This window comes from Vanessa tameamea, chromosome Z, assembly GCF_037043105.1.
Source record: "Vanessa tameamea isolate UH-Manoa-2023 chromosome Z, ilVanTame1 primary haplotype, whole genome shotgun sequence".
NCBI lineage: Eukaryota > Metazoa > Arthropoda > Insecta > Lepidoptera > Nymphalidae > Vanessa > Vanessa tameamea.
Genome location: NC_087341.1, coordinates 7774580 through 7790425, shown reverse-complemented (window position 1 = coordinate 7790425; position 15846 = coordinate 7774580). Strand labels below are relative to the sequence as shown.

Here is a 15846-nt window from a genome sequence, read left to right as displayed (position 1 = left end):
TTACTATCAAATTAATATTACAATCACGCCTTAGTCTCTAATATCTAGACACGCGGTAGCGTGTCAGCCAAGTTCAAGTAACAGAACTGGCGAGCAGCACCGTGTGTAATATTACACGAACCATTTGGAGCCACTTTTGACCTCCTCATAACTCAAAAACTATTTGACATAAACGTGTCAAATTTGGCTTATATATTGAAACTCGCGAGATACATATGTGTTCCAAATTTCATAAACGCATCTCAAACGTTTATTTAGATATTAACGTCTAAAAATCGTCATTTTTATCACTGACTGACCTATAGATCAAAACTATAACCTACTTCCAGGTGACCTAGAAAGTTAAAATTTGGCATGCAGGTAGATAATTAGGCCAAATAAAAGGAAAAAATATGAAACTGGTCAATTTTTATCATTTTATTATAATTTTTCATTTTATTGGGTCTATTAGGAACACTTATATACTTAGTTCCTGTAATAACTATAAAAGAAAAAGATGTAAGCAGATGAAAAGCAATCAAAACTTGTGACAGCCGGTCTTAATGTGGATTTTAAGGTCTTCACGTGAATATATAACGAGTTGAATACCACCCTTAATTTTTTTAAATCCAGATATTTCGGTTTTAGTACTTATGAGTATAGTCGACTTTAGTATTTATTACGTTATTAACTGGCATTTAGCGCAGACCAATGTTGCAAAATCATTATACTTTAAAAAATAATAATAATAGGCATTTCGGTATACGGCGCGCGAGGCGACGCCGAAGCAGCTGGATAGGAGCGTTGCGATAAAACCTTGACGCGGACGTGTCCGAGCGAGTGGCAACCGCGCTCATAGAAATTATTCCAATGCCTTCGGATGGAAGCTGCCTAGTCTATTTGATTGCATATTCTTTGTTTCAGTATACTAGTATACAACAAAAAAATAGGTTTCGTGAGACCGTAGTAGAGTATGTATATAGGAACTGGGACGATTTAAGTATGTACTCTAGCGTAGCCAAGCAATAAGGATCCCCGTTTGTAACGCTAGACGTTACAAACGGGGATCCTTATTGCTTGGAAGAACAGTATCGAGCAAGCATGCTGATGTCAGCAAAGGACTGGTGAATGGGTCCAATGGAAAAATATAGAAGGTACATTGGGACGTCGACAACAGCAATAGCGCACGTAACAATTCAAATTAAACATAATTTAATTTGCGAACTAGAAGTCAAAACCAAGTTTCAGATATTAAGTAATGTATATGTTCAGAGGAAACAATTCTCTATTTGCTTAGCATATTCTACTACTATCCACAAATCACAAGACCTTCGCCTTGACAGTGCTCTTCTCGACATAGGCTTCTCTATATTTAGTAAAGAGCAGGCTTACGTTGGCCTCACCAGAGTTAAAACCTTAGATAGAGTAAATCTTATCAATTTAGGTCCAAGTCAAATCAAGGCACAAGAGAGCTCTATTGTAGAGTACAACCGTCTGCGCACGTTATACCGCCCCGACTTGGGCAAATTAAGTATAAACAGAAAACGCGTAAAAAAAACCGCACACTGAATGGGCAATTCACTCGAACATTTCAGAGATACAATAAAATATAGAACGTATCACAAAAGACAAAAAATTATATCCCGTAAACGTAGGAAAATAGAATAGTTTAACAAAAACCATTTGGTATTAATTTTGTTAATAATAAGTACCTACTAATAATTTATATACAAAAAGAAGTGATATCCCAACAAAAACATAAATGTAAAAATGAGAGCCAAGTCCAATATTATGATATATACCTTGGTTGTTGACTTCAACGATAAAAGAAGTGAGATCTAAATGGGTGCCAAGTTCAATGGTCCTTCCTGAAATTTATTTATAACTACATAAAATATCATTTATTCTTATAACTTAGGATAATATATTGTTGCCTAAGGTCTGTCTTGGGTTCTTATATGTTCATATAAGTTCTTATATGTTCATAAACACAAATTGTAGTTTGTTTATAATAACAAATTATAACTCAGAACATCTAAGAGGCTCCCACTCAATTGTACGCACTCATTACCTTACTGATTTATATCTGTGCCTAAAGATAACACTCGTGTCAAAAATCCGCTTCGTGACAGTCATGACGTAATAATTAGGCCTAAGTTCTACTGTGTATATATATATATCACCGTTATAAGTTTGGGTTAACAATCTTTCGAAAACTTATAATTTTACGAGATAGATTATAATCTAACGGTATTTATAATTATACGGTGACATTTACATACATACATTGTTAGGATGAGCGCAACGATAACTATTATTCGGAATGCGCTGATATCTATGACCTATTTCAGGAAACTTGAAATTCTAGATTTTTCTCTACTAATATGCATGTGTTATACATAAACCGACCCCTTGAATCGCTCTATTTTGACTAAAATCGCATAAAAATTCATAAAATTAGGAAACTATATTCTACAATAAATTAAAATACAACTATTTCATATTAAATTTGAAAGCAATTAATATAATAAGCAACATAACTAATCATCTAGTGTGCCTACTGCCTACTAAGCAACAGTATCGTTTCCTACGCACATAGTTGTATCACACAACAGGTATAATGTATAATTACAAGAATAATTTTCTTGTTCCATTTAATAATTTCATCGTTAATTAATTCCAAGTTAAAAATGCGTGACAGATAACTGTACAACGAGTCTACCAGATATGTATTGCCTTGTATAAAATAAAAAACCAGTTGCAGTTTACGTCGAGACCTCGCCGACACATTGACATTGCTCCCAATTGTCAGCCCCATGCCAGGATGTAGGTGATACTGGATCGATTCAAACTGTCTTCCTACACTAATAATAAACACGTTGTCTAAGCTGTATAGTGAAACCCGACTATATTATAAAGAATAACACATTTATAATAAGCTAATATTTTATAGAATGATATCATTAAATAATAATATAGAAATAAATATTTTACAATCAGTGATCAAGTGATATATCCGTATCAATTGTGCTGATCACCGATAATTATCTGTGGTGCTAATTAATCGTTATCTCAGGTCAATTCCCTTACGTTATTTTAAATTGGCAAGGTATCTCTAAGGCTACCGGTCCAAAGTCATACGGAGTTTTTTACTTACTCGATATGATTTAGTTTGTAAGTAATTATTTTATAAAGATTGTAAATTTTAAATAATATATTACAATCATATTCATTATACCTTACAAGTACGTACATACTTGTAATGTATAAGAATAACTTAAGTGATACATATGTACGTATATACTTATTACTTAAGTTGTAACTATTTATTCAAGTATAACTTTGATAAATGTAGGAGATTACAACTGTCCAATCTATTTTAAAGATCGTCATAGGATATTTATAAATTATATCATTACATAGTATAAAACAAAGTCGCTTATTGCTGTCTGTCCCTGTGTTTCGAGGTTTCTAAAGTGATGTCGTGATGTCGATGTTGTTTAGAGGTTTCTAAAGTGATGTCGTAAATAAACATATTTTTTGCGCTTACATTGTAAACGCTGGCTAAATCCTACAAGGTAGATCAAAATAATATTTAATATTTTCGAAGATATTACAGATTTAAAACGCAGGCACATAGCAGTTTGTATTGTCTATTGTCTAATGTCTGAAAAACTGCGAATGTTGTAAGAAATTCTGTAGTACACATATTTAGTATCAGTATTGCACCCGTGCGAAGCCGGGGCGGGTCGCTAGTTGTTTAATATAACTACAAAAAAATCAGTGTCATAACTTACTATATAAAAAATAAATAATTGTGTAATTTACGTTAGTTTAAATATTTTATTATTATTATTATTAATAAAAACTAGAGTGTGCAAATGTCTCAGCTGCAAAGTAATTTATTATTCAACGATTTATAGTTGCAAAATCATAATAAAATAATTTTATCGATTTAATCTTGTGTTTAAAATTTTATTACAATGCTATTGTATAATTATTGCTAATTGTATTTTTTTTTAAATAACACTTGTACAATCGTTAGATTTCAAACTATAAATATACTATTGACGAATATTCGTAAATGCAAGTTTATAAGGGTTAAAAAGTCTATCGTATATTGGGTAAGTTCGTTAACCAACATTGGTTCAAGCTGATTACAAGTGTACGGCCAACGCCTTTATGTGCTTTTAAGTGTGTGTGGGGAGTGTAACTGTCCAGTGTCAACTTACAAATCCCTTACTGTTTTAGATAGTTAGTTTTGTTTAGGTAGTAGATACATAGTTGGTATGTGTTACCTATTGTCTCAAAAGAATCTTCTAACTCGAAATTAAGATTATCAATATGATTATTAATGAAAAATATCTTAAAATTGAATTTATAAGTTATGGTAAATATCCATAGGTAATATATGGTTATGGGTCGAATTAAATATCTTATTATTTGCTGTTAATATTTTACGCGTCATAATTTAAGGTATTCATTTTAAAGTATCAGTAGTAGGCGCCGTCCCAGCCCTTTGTCGTAAGTGTCATATTTAGTATATTAGAATCTATTGTGTGATAAAAAAAATTTTCAGAAATAAATAATTAAATACGTCTTTTATTATTTAATTATTTAGAAGTTTTAAGCAGGAAGTGAAATTAGTATAAAATTTTCATATATTGTCTATTTTTAGAATGTTTGTCATTTTGACGTTAACGATTTTGGGATCATGACCCCTATGACACCCCACCTCGGACCGACCTGATCAATTAAGCAGTATTAGTATTATAACGTAAATAGCGTCGATAGCGAAAGACTATATTTAATTAGATACACTATACACAGTAAAGCAAATATTTCTACAACATTTGAAGTATTTTCACTCGGTTCTATTTTAATAATTAAAAAGGCATTATTACTTTAAGCAGCTTAGTTTTAAATATCTTTAAAACTCAATTTTAATCAAGGATAAACTCTTAAGTTTTTAGAAGTAATTGTTTTTAATTTCTACGTGAAAGTCATTCTTAGCTGATACCTTAATCCAAAGGGCATGCCTGCCACATTTTAAGTCTATAAGGTCGCAGAAGTAGTTGGAAAATTGTGCGCTAACAACTGCCTGTGAAATACAGAGACACGGAGAATTAATCATCACTGCGGTCATTTTTTTGTTGAATAGTTAATTTCAATCTATAAACTTTTGTCACGAATAAGTGTTGAAAAAATAAAATTTGGTATTTTTCCTTTTTTGGTAAGTGATTTTTCAAACCAATATACTTTTTCGTTATATAAGGACACATTCATAGTGATCATATATTTTTTTAAGTTACAAGATAAATGGATATTCATTTGATAGCTATTTCTTGTTAGATACAGTCTTATTAATGCTGTGATCCTTAATACCGTAAACAATAATAATTTGTAATAAAAATAGAAATGCACTAAGAAGAGATTTGTTCAATTTTATCCGCTGTAAAAATCTTCAGCTTCATTTAACGACTCCTTTCAAAGAGTCATTTAAACATATTTAAGACTATTAAATGTGTTTTGAATATACCTACTTCATAAAATTTTAAAATGAGTAGCTGACATGAAACGCCAAGCTTAAACCGGTCGATATAACAGGATGAAATTTTGCAACGAATTTTTTATGGAACGTAGGTGAGCCTCAATGAAAGTTTGTATGGAATTTCAACATTTTCGACAGATAAATGGTAATTGGTTCAGAAATCATAAGCTAGTGGTTATATATGTTTTTGAGATTATATCTATATGTCGTTCTACACGCACTAATATATTTTTAACAACTCTCAGACAAACCATGTTGTGTATATATAGTTATGGTTCAAAGAGGTGTTTTGAACATGGCAAACATCAAATTAAATTTACTCATGACCTTATACAACGCCCCTTAATAATCGACTGTGGTATTGAATGGGCTCAATTGATTGATTAATATATTTTACGTTACATATAACATACGTTACAAAAGGTAGCCAATCTTTGTTATTTTGTTTAATTTTAAATAAGAGACCACCACACGATAAGTGCTCTCCACGGTCCATATACACTGAAAGAACTATTAGAACTGTACTGTAAGAAATATCAATCTCTCCTCGCATCATTAATATTTCATAAACTTTGGGAATTAAGATACTATGAATATAAGATATTATTGCTCTTGTGCCTGTTTTCCGGTTTGTAAGGTGAGTAAGTAGATTCACTGATCCAAACCAACCAGACCAGAACAATATTAAATATTTATGTTTGACAGTAGAATATATTATTATAATTGAGTGATAAATGCATAGAGGGGCTTGCACAAAGACCTACCAACCTATCAACGAAACTGCTCATATCACAATGAAAATCGTTTTAATTATTTTATAATGCCTATAATCTTATAATTAAAACTGTGTGTTTGACATTACTCTGAATCTTATCTCATTACATTTTTTTGTGTTATCGTATCATACGAGAATGTAAACATCGTGAATACACCTTAACTATTCAGCTGAGTAAAAAATCACGATTCCGATACCATTATTTGATGTATATTTTACTTTTCATTAGCAAATGTTAACATGAAATCAAATCAAAAGCATAATTTACACAATAAAGAATTTAGTTACATTTTTCCTTATACTTATCGCTTCCTATCGACATCTAAATTTCAGGTACATTGAACGTACCTGGGCTCTAATTGGAGACTTCGACGTGACCGGCTGAAACCGGATGAGCGTGCAAACATTGTTTATCACAAAGCCTGCTAGCCGCCTATTAGCATAGATTACTGAAGATCACGCTCGGTGTTCGTGCTTTTCGATACCTACATTGTATGGGGACGATTAATTTGTATTACATAATAAATTGTAAATATGTCAACAAACAGTTAGCGTGATAGTGATAAACTTAGTCTCAGCATTCAAATTTAGTTTCATATAAATTGTATTATACCCGCTGTTAAACAAATAAGACGAATTAGGATTGTTAGGAAAAAATAACTCGGAAGCGAGAAACTGGAATCAGATATCAATATAAAAAATATCATCGAATATCGTATTGTTTTTGTAATTTAGTCTCTAGATCCTACAAAATAGTAGACCACCAACAAACAAGGATTTGTGTAAAGAAAGTAAATTAAAGAGACAAGTATTATTAATGAAATAACTTTAATTACTCGCCCTTTTATGTAATTAATATTATGCAACATATACATTGGAATTGTTCAGATGTGTGATCTTTTCGGTTAAGGTTTTTAATGAACGATCTGTGACTGATTTTAACCACTACAAGCAAACCACGTCGCAGCTTTGCCCGTGAGAAATGAGAATAATAAAATGTAACTCAACCACAGCGCTGCCTAGCGGGTCAAGATTTTATGATTTACTTTTGTTTAGCTAACATTGTGAACATGAGTCATTATATACATAAATATATTATTTGTTATTAACCGCACTATTATAAAAAGACAGATAGTTATGTGACATTGGCATTAATAATATTTAAAGAATTTAAGTATCAAAATAGCGTAGCATCATAATTCGGTTTTTAACATTTCAAGAGCGAAATACAAACGAAATGTATTTAATTTAGCTTATATAATGGAGGTTGAAGCATGATATCCTCCTAATCGATTTTGGCCAACGCAGCCCCTTCCAAGAAAGAACAGCCAACTGCGCAGGACATATTATAGTGCGACAGTTTGTGCGCAAACACTAATGCGCTCCCTATTCCCATACCCTTATAATCCTTACATGACCGTCAAGAGTTCAGGTAACAACCACAGAACTAACGGCTTCAAGTGCTCCCTAAGGAACAGGAGTGTACACACAATCTTCTAGACTCCGGGCACACACAGAATTTCTAGAAAGAATAACCCAAATATTGGGTATTAGCCCAATCACCAGAGTTTGACCCAGGGCCTCAGGAATTACACTCTTACATACTAGAAAGTAGATAAACGAGGCAGTCAAATCGAAGTATAGTACTGTTCATTCTATAGAAGCGATATTATCGTATAAAACAAATGTAGATATGTATCATAACATGACGATTGTCGTTTACCACGACTACAAAGAGTATTATATTGATTTTAATCTTCATTATCTTAATGGCGCACCGTTGGATTAAGTAATATTTTGTTATTAAAACTATCGGGTATCAAAGCGCACGCCAGAGCTGACATAAAGTTGTATGAATTTATCGACGTCATAAATTCATTTAGGAAATAATAAAACATGATAAAAATATACATTGATATTTTAATTATCTAAAAAAATAATTTTTGATGTTTTATATTTCTGACTTTTTTTATCTTTGAATTTGAAATAAAACTCCGCGCAAACATTTATTCTTGTCGCGTTTTCTTTTACAATTATGTAATTGTTGTTTAATTGAATTAAAAACTTACATATGTTACTAAGTAGAAGTGCTAATGATCCAGGTGGAAATGTAATATATAGATGTATATATTCGTGCCGTCAGGTAATAAAGCACCCACCCTCTACATTGCAAGTCGTTGGCAATGTAAAAAGGAATTCCATTTCACAGTTTTTTTCCATTCGGATGGCAGAAATTCGATTTAATTCTGTTTTTTTTTTTATCCTGCTAAACTAAACTTTAGCCTGTATTTTTTACCTATGAAATCTATTATTTTTGTTTTCGTCGTAATATAACAAATTATATGATATATAAGTAATATAAATATATTTTGTAATACGATTTTTGATTTTGTCATAACAGTAGTAGGTACGTACTCGATTGAAAGTTAAAGACAGTACTGTGTTTTGTTCGAAATTTATCTAGGAGCATTATTAAAGCATACATTCATTTCATTCATTCAATGTTATTTACACCTTTAAAGACGTATCACTTTGTATGTTACCCAACAGATATTAATTTTAAGTGCTTAGTGATAAGTTGATGGTGTAACTTTTCCAATAAATAAATTAAAAAAAAAAAAAAAAAAATTTCATTTCCGAATGACTGTAATCATACATGATAACAATTTATTTTCAATGCTACGTAGGATATTTCATGTTTTTTTTTTGTTTGGGATCAGCGTAACTCTTCGTTGAGTTGGATACCCAAAATTCCTCTTCTGTAACCATAATAACGTGTATACAAAATGTTATGATGACCGGTCGAATAGTTAAGACGTGAAAGCGTAACAAACTCACCTTCGCAAGTAAGTGAATAAAACTATCATTCCGAATATACCGTTCCAAAGATATGGCAAAATATGGCTTAAAGTTAGACGCCAGAAACTCAAGTTACAGTAAACTCGCTACCTATTCCAGCTTTACATGAGTGTAAAACTTTTAGATAGAAGAATTAATATAAAAAGAGTTTTTTTATTTTATTCCGACTAGAAAAGTTGAGTCTTAGCTTTTCTTTAAAGGTAGGGTATTGTCTCTGGTTATTGATGTAAACCACATTAAAATCCGTTCCAAAGTTTAAAATAACAAAACATACAGACGGCGGAAAGAAACTTTATTGCAGGTGTATAGGACAAGGCAAAATATCTGCACTGTGATGGTAAAATTATTCAATATGGGTACATTATATTTGCTTAAATTTTGATAATTCTATTTCAACTCGCTAAATTTACACAGAATTTAAATTAAAAACGATTAATTAATGTCTGTACATTATCATCCTCAGAACAAACTATGGGTATTCGAATAATTCTTATTGAACTACATAGAATAAATATCATTAGGGTACTTCAATGTAAACTTTCATAATGATTACATTAAACAGCCATTTGCATTTCATTTTTAAGTATACGCTAGTTTCTGCGTCAATCTAGTCCAGATTCGAGCTTCGATATTATGATTTGACAATGTCATCGACCCGTTGTTGCTTGGCTTGACGTCAAACACTTCCCTTCCGCCATCTTACTTAACCATTCCTCTCTAGAGAAGTCACTATAGCTTCTAAATTCAATAAGTTAGATTTAATTCACGTTTGAAGTTACAAATGCAATATTAAAACATATCGAAGGTAACGTACAAAGTAATATAATATATAAGAAACACAAATTGTCCACCAGTCATTATGAACTTTTAGAATACATAAAGCGTACAATGAAGTCAGAATGTAAAACGTAATCATTAAACCATAATGAGTTAATCATTTTTAAGTGTTCATTACTGAGTGTACAATGTGACAGATAAAGTATTTATTATAACGATAAGTGTTATTGTACTACATTTCTGAGTTTAGTTATATTGTGATGTTTGTTTATGTCATTGTATACACAGGAACCGGCGACCTACATTACTAATTTTCGTAATTTTTCATTTAATTCAAGGGCCATTTTAAGTTTTATTTTTTTTTTATTAACGAAACTCCTAATTAACAAAAATTTAAAAGCATTTTTTAGAGCTCAAATGCCTTGATATTCAGGAAAAATATAAAAAAAATACAAAATTCGGAATATCTTTTTAGAAACTTAAACTATTAGGTAATTGTCCTGACAATGTTTCAGTGTAAGATTTAGAGAGGCCATCCTTAAGGCGTTATACGTAATGCCTTAATTAATAAAATTCATAACATTTCCTCTTCGCCTTATTAAATTAAAAAAAAAAAACAATTAGAGGTAATAGAAATGAATAGGTATGTATCTAATTATTGGTATTTTTACTCCCACGCCATATGTCTAAAGATTTTTTATTTACATTAGTATATTGAATAATACAACACAAAGGGAACCTTCAGCTTATTTTGCAATATTTTTAAATGTGCGTAATCGTTGCACGTAAATCGCGATATATTCTGTCATCTAATCAGTGCAAGACGAGACGTTGTCTAGATAGACCTGTGACAAAACTGCGCGGAGCATATTTACCGATAAAGCCCAATCCAGCAAATATATTCACTTGTTAACACAGGTTATCCTTATCATCTAGCTGGTAACCTGTCAGTACTTTAAAATGCCTTTGTTTACTTTATTTATTGCATATCTTATAGACCAACTAAGTGTATAAAACCTTATGTGAAATTAATTTGTTATTAGTATTATTATAAAATTAGGTTTACGTAAAGAACATTCCACGGTACATAACAGCTCCGTTGATATCGATCGGCGAAAACGGATATCACCTCCGATCCCCCCGACCCGATTTTACTAAAATAATTATACGCAGTTTATTATTCTACCATGTAACACCGATCTATCTATCCTATGTACGATACAGATTGATGGGCGTTTTGAGTTCAGTAGTTTCGATTTGACATTAAATCTAGATAAAGTTCGGTCCAATACGGACGTAGTAAGTAGAATTAAGTTTTTATACGTTATAACGTTTCGATGTCTTTGTCTTCATTTAAATGTCAAATTCTCCCAATATTATAATAATAGCCATATAAAAAAAACACATAAGGCAGATATCGTGTAGTATGGTGGAATTATGTGCTTAATAAATTATCATATCGAAGAACCCGTGTTGTTTGTTGGAAAATGTCATTGAAAGTAAAATAATTTTAAACGTGAAATATGATCTGTTTTATGCGTTTGAAACTGTTATTAGTGATGTAACTATTTCCTATATAGATAAAAATACGTGAGTGAGATTTTTTTTAACCTAATAATAAATAATCAGCAATTACGCTATGTTTCTCGGTTTTGATTTAACTAAATGAGGTAATCGACACATTTATAAAAAATAAAAATACAAATAATAATAGAAATAAAAAACAAAACAAAAGTTAATTTTAAAAGGTAATTGCTCGTTCATTAGTAACGACAGATACACACAATATAAGGTTTTATATAAATTTATTAATTGAACCACAGGAACAACAAGGTCGATTGAACCAACTGATTTACGTGTTTTCCAAAACATAATAACGCTTCTAAATTCTTAATATGAAGTCTGCTTTTGATAATTTTTTTACAAAGGTCCAAATAAATAAATTATTATTGTTTCTAACCGACATTCGACCACCCCTGACCTCTAAATCAGCAGCTCGACAATCTTTGAAGCCGATATAATACATTTTTTTCAGTAATTTTATTACCACTAAAAAAAAATATAATTTTTTTATCTCTCATGTAATAAGTAACACTTGTTTGAGGTATCATATCATAATCATCATATCATTTAAATACTTAGCTTCATGAATGTCGATTGTAACAAAGGCGAAGTATGGGATAGGTTACAATATAAGACAAAACGAGAAAAACCACGATGAATCGTTATCATAGCTAGGGCCATATAACAAAGAACAAGCCAGCACGATTCACAACATGCTTTTGTTTGCGATACCACTTTCCCTAATGAAGCCAAACGCGTGGCTTGTCCCTCATACTTCAATTTAATAAATCACATTTTTACTAAAAAATATGCTTTATTAAAATGTGATTTTTAAACATTTGTTTAAAATATGAATTAAAATGTTAAAGAAGGATTAAAAAAAGAAAAACTATGCTTTATTCTATCCATGTACTGTTGACACAATTATTTAAGTCGAACTTAAATTTACTATATCAAATTAATAAACCTTATAGCAATAAATGACCCTAAGATTTACATCTCTACGCGATTTGCTAAAAGGTTTTTCATATTATGCACTGCAAACAGTTATTTATTTTTACTACACAACACTATTCTACTAGTTGATTGACACACACATTCTAGTATGCGAAGTAAAATAAAGGCTTGTAAAAATAAAGACTGACTAACTTACTCTTCTATCAACGTCGTATATTGATATATACCCCGAACAATAGTCAAGTACTTTTATGATAGCATTTTTGAATATCCCAGGGAAATCATTAAACAAGGATATCAAAAGAATCAGAATTCAACCAAAATTAAAATCTACCTATTAAATTTAAGAAATATTTACGTTAATATTTGCTTTTCCATTATGTATAATAAATATTCTAAATTTACGCTTGTCGCATCTAAATGTAAAGGGAGTGAAACTGCGAAGCGCTGCTGCAGGTCTAGTTACCGATCACTATAAATTATTCTACCACTAATCGTTAATATTCTATATTGCTATACGAATGCCACACCCCAGTTTGAAGGGTGAGTGCTGAACCAGTTTCATTACAACCACAAGATGCATATCTCTGAAATCATAAGTTTGACAGTGTAATGAAGGTGTAAAAATTGATTTATACTTTTAGTGCATCTGCCTACCCTATACTGCCAGGAGACACTTTTGCACGGATCCCTTTTATAAACAAATAAATATAAGCGAGGTTATTTAGATCGTTTCCTTTTTTAAATTTTCTTTAATTAGTTTCTGAATAAGATTTTTATTTCTATTAAACCGAGTAGACAAACACGAGTAATTTTTTACGAATCGATAGTCATTTTAACCGTCGGAATTGACTTTCGGTTACATGATAACGCCAAAATACCTAGTCAATAAAAGTTTGCCAATCATCTTTATATTGTAGATTCAGTTTTAAATTTCTATTTATATTTGTTTCAATTTTTTTTACTGAACGACTAATATTAATCGATTATAATTGAACCGTCAGAAATCGTTATAATTATATAATAACTAGGTATGATATTCGCTATACAAACTAAATATGTAATAACGGATATATTTTAGGTTTACATATTTGATTGAACTTAGCGAATTTCTCAACGTTCTCAGTACTTACCTAATTAAATAAATTAAAATCTACTTAATTCACATAAAACAGCGAATTTCATATAATCGTCATACATTTATAAATCAACACAATATAATATATCACACTACAGAGTATAAAACATTAAGACATTAAATACGAATTTAATTTATTCTTTAAAAACTCACTTCAATCCTTTGATGAAATTATGAAAACCAACTTCGGTTATTTTCTATTTTGATGCCTCTAGCTTAATATGTGTTATTATCGCCAATGTTGTATATCACGTCCTTTGTTCCTTCAGAATAGTTCTACGATAATTTAATAGATATATACAAAAAGACGAATGTCAATATATTCATATTTTAGTCGGAATGCGTTGTTGACTCTAAATTCTGAGTATTATTATAATAATCGATTATATTAGTATCCCAAAACTGCTTTAGTTATATATGATATATGACTGAAAATTACATGTGACTTTTTAATTCGATCCTTTTTTTTTAATTAAATTTTAATGCAAAGAATGCATACATTGCTTGTAGGTAGTTCTACTCCGTTCACATAGGAAATGCAAAATATGTAAACAAACAAATTTTCTTCAACTGTTTTGTATTTCACGTGTAATGAACATTCCGAAATGGTTTGCGTAACACTACATTCACTTTGATACGACCTTTAAAAAAATTCTTGTTTGATTTATTCAGCAATTAATGAAATTATATATAAAGTACTAATATATAACCTAATAACTTTGTACCGATATTATTAATTGAGATATACCAGAACAGTTTAATTCGTGTACGGTGTATTTTTTACGTTATTACAAATATGAATAAAGGCTATACAAATATAAGATACATTTAATTACCATGCCCTTATGTTTAGCCGTAGATAGTGGGCAATGATGTCAAACCGCCATCTTTGTTTACATAGTGCATGGTATGCATTTTCTGTTTCTGTTCATGTGACTTGGCTGACAAGTTACTGGCAGAGATCGAGCAGCATTGGTATATGTACTGCTATATTTTTAAAGTATGAAGTCATTATTCCGAATAGCTAATCGATTTCTCGTTGAATGTATAATTCTGATATATTTTATACAAATACCTCTGGCATAGTCGCCGACCATAATGTTTTGATACAGCTATTCGCAGCACAATACACAACAATCTATTTGCTTTTCATTAATATTTATAAAGAGGATTGTGCTGATAAATTATACGCATTATTTTACAAACTTTTTCGAATTATTTACTCACGTAATTATGTTGACAATACAAATGTTGTGTTATTTCTTATCTAATCATTTAGTGTAAGCATGCATGGATATGATTCTTTAAAAGTATATCCATTGAACCATATGGAACGTGGAAAATATTAAATAATAAAAATTTTAACGCTTACAATTGATTGACAATGGATGGCCGTTGAAAATCTAATATAATTTAACGCGTTGATAGACGTTACCGAAATACTTAAATTATCCTTACTCTCATTCTTAATATATAATTTTAATTTATTGATGCTAACCTTGTTATCTTTCAAAGTCCCTTTTTCAATATATTACTCAGTTATTAATATTCTCGTTTTTCTATGTTAGATAATTTATTTTAGTTATTCAATATATACTCACTCCACACTCGAAACGTACCAAAACTTTTAGTAAAAAAACATTATATGTTAGTTCAAATAGCGTAAAAAAGTCACTTATTGTATGTGTAAGGGACCTGTTTGTTACTTCTTTTAAGCTGCACAATGATTTTTGATGTGGTTTTCACCATCAATTAGATGACCTTAACTGACCTCTTATTTTTTATATTAGATTTATTTATTATGTACGATAACATATTTAGAACATTATGTAACCGTATTTTTATTCAAGACATTTTTATTTTAATTAATCTTTCGAATAACATTCAACTATTTGTTGTATGTGAAATAATATTCAAATTCAACAACAACATTGGGATCTGTATATTTTTTCAGATAAATTAAAAACAAAATTTTTTAGACGAGATATCATAAGAACTCCATATTGAAGATAAAAATCTATCGATATTGATTACAATCTTTCACAATCTTCACTTTAGTTTTTTGTCAACATGATTCAATTTGTAATATTTATACGACTGTATATTTGAAGACCTGACTGTTTAAATTGAACTTACTGTTTAGTAGATATTAAGATAGTTAAAGCAAATAAAATAGTTCACAATGCGGTAAGAATTACATGTTATTTTCGAACGCATACTATTTTAAATAATTTTTAATAAATGAAT

General features: G+C 30.3%; 1 protein-coding gene across 1 annotated transcript in view; it reads left to right on the top strand.

Annotated features, from left to right (window-relative positions):
* The window catches only part of LOC113400949 (beta-parvin), a 165316-nt gene that overhangs the window by 3809 nt on the left and 145661 nt on the right, over positions 1–15846 (top strand). The gene's annotated exons all lie outside the window — the stretch shown is intronic.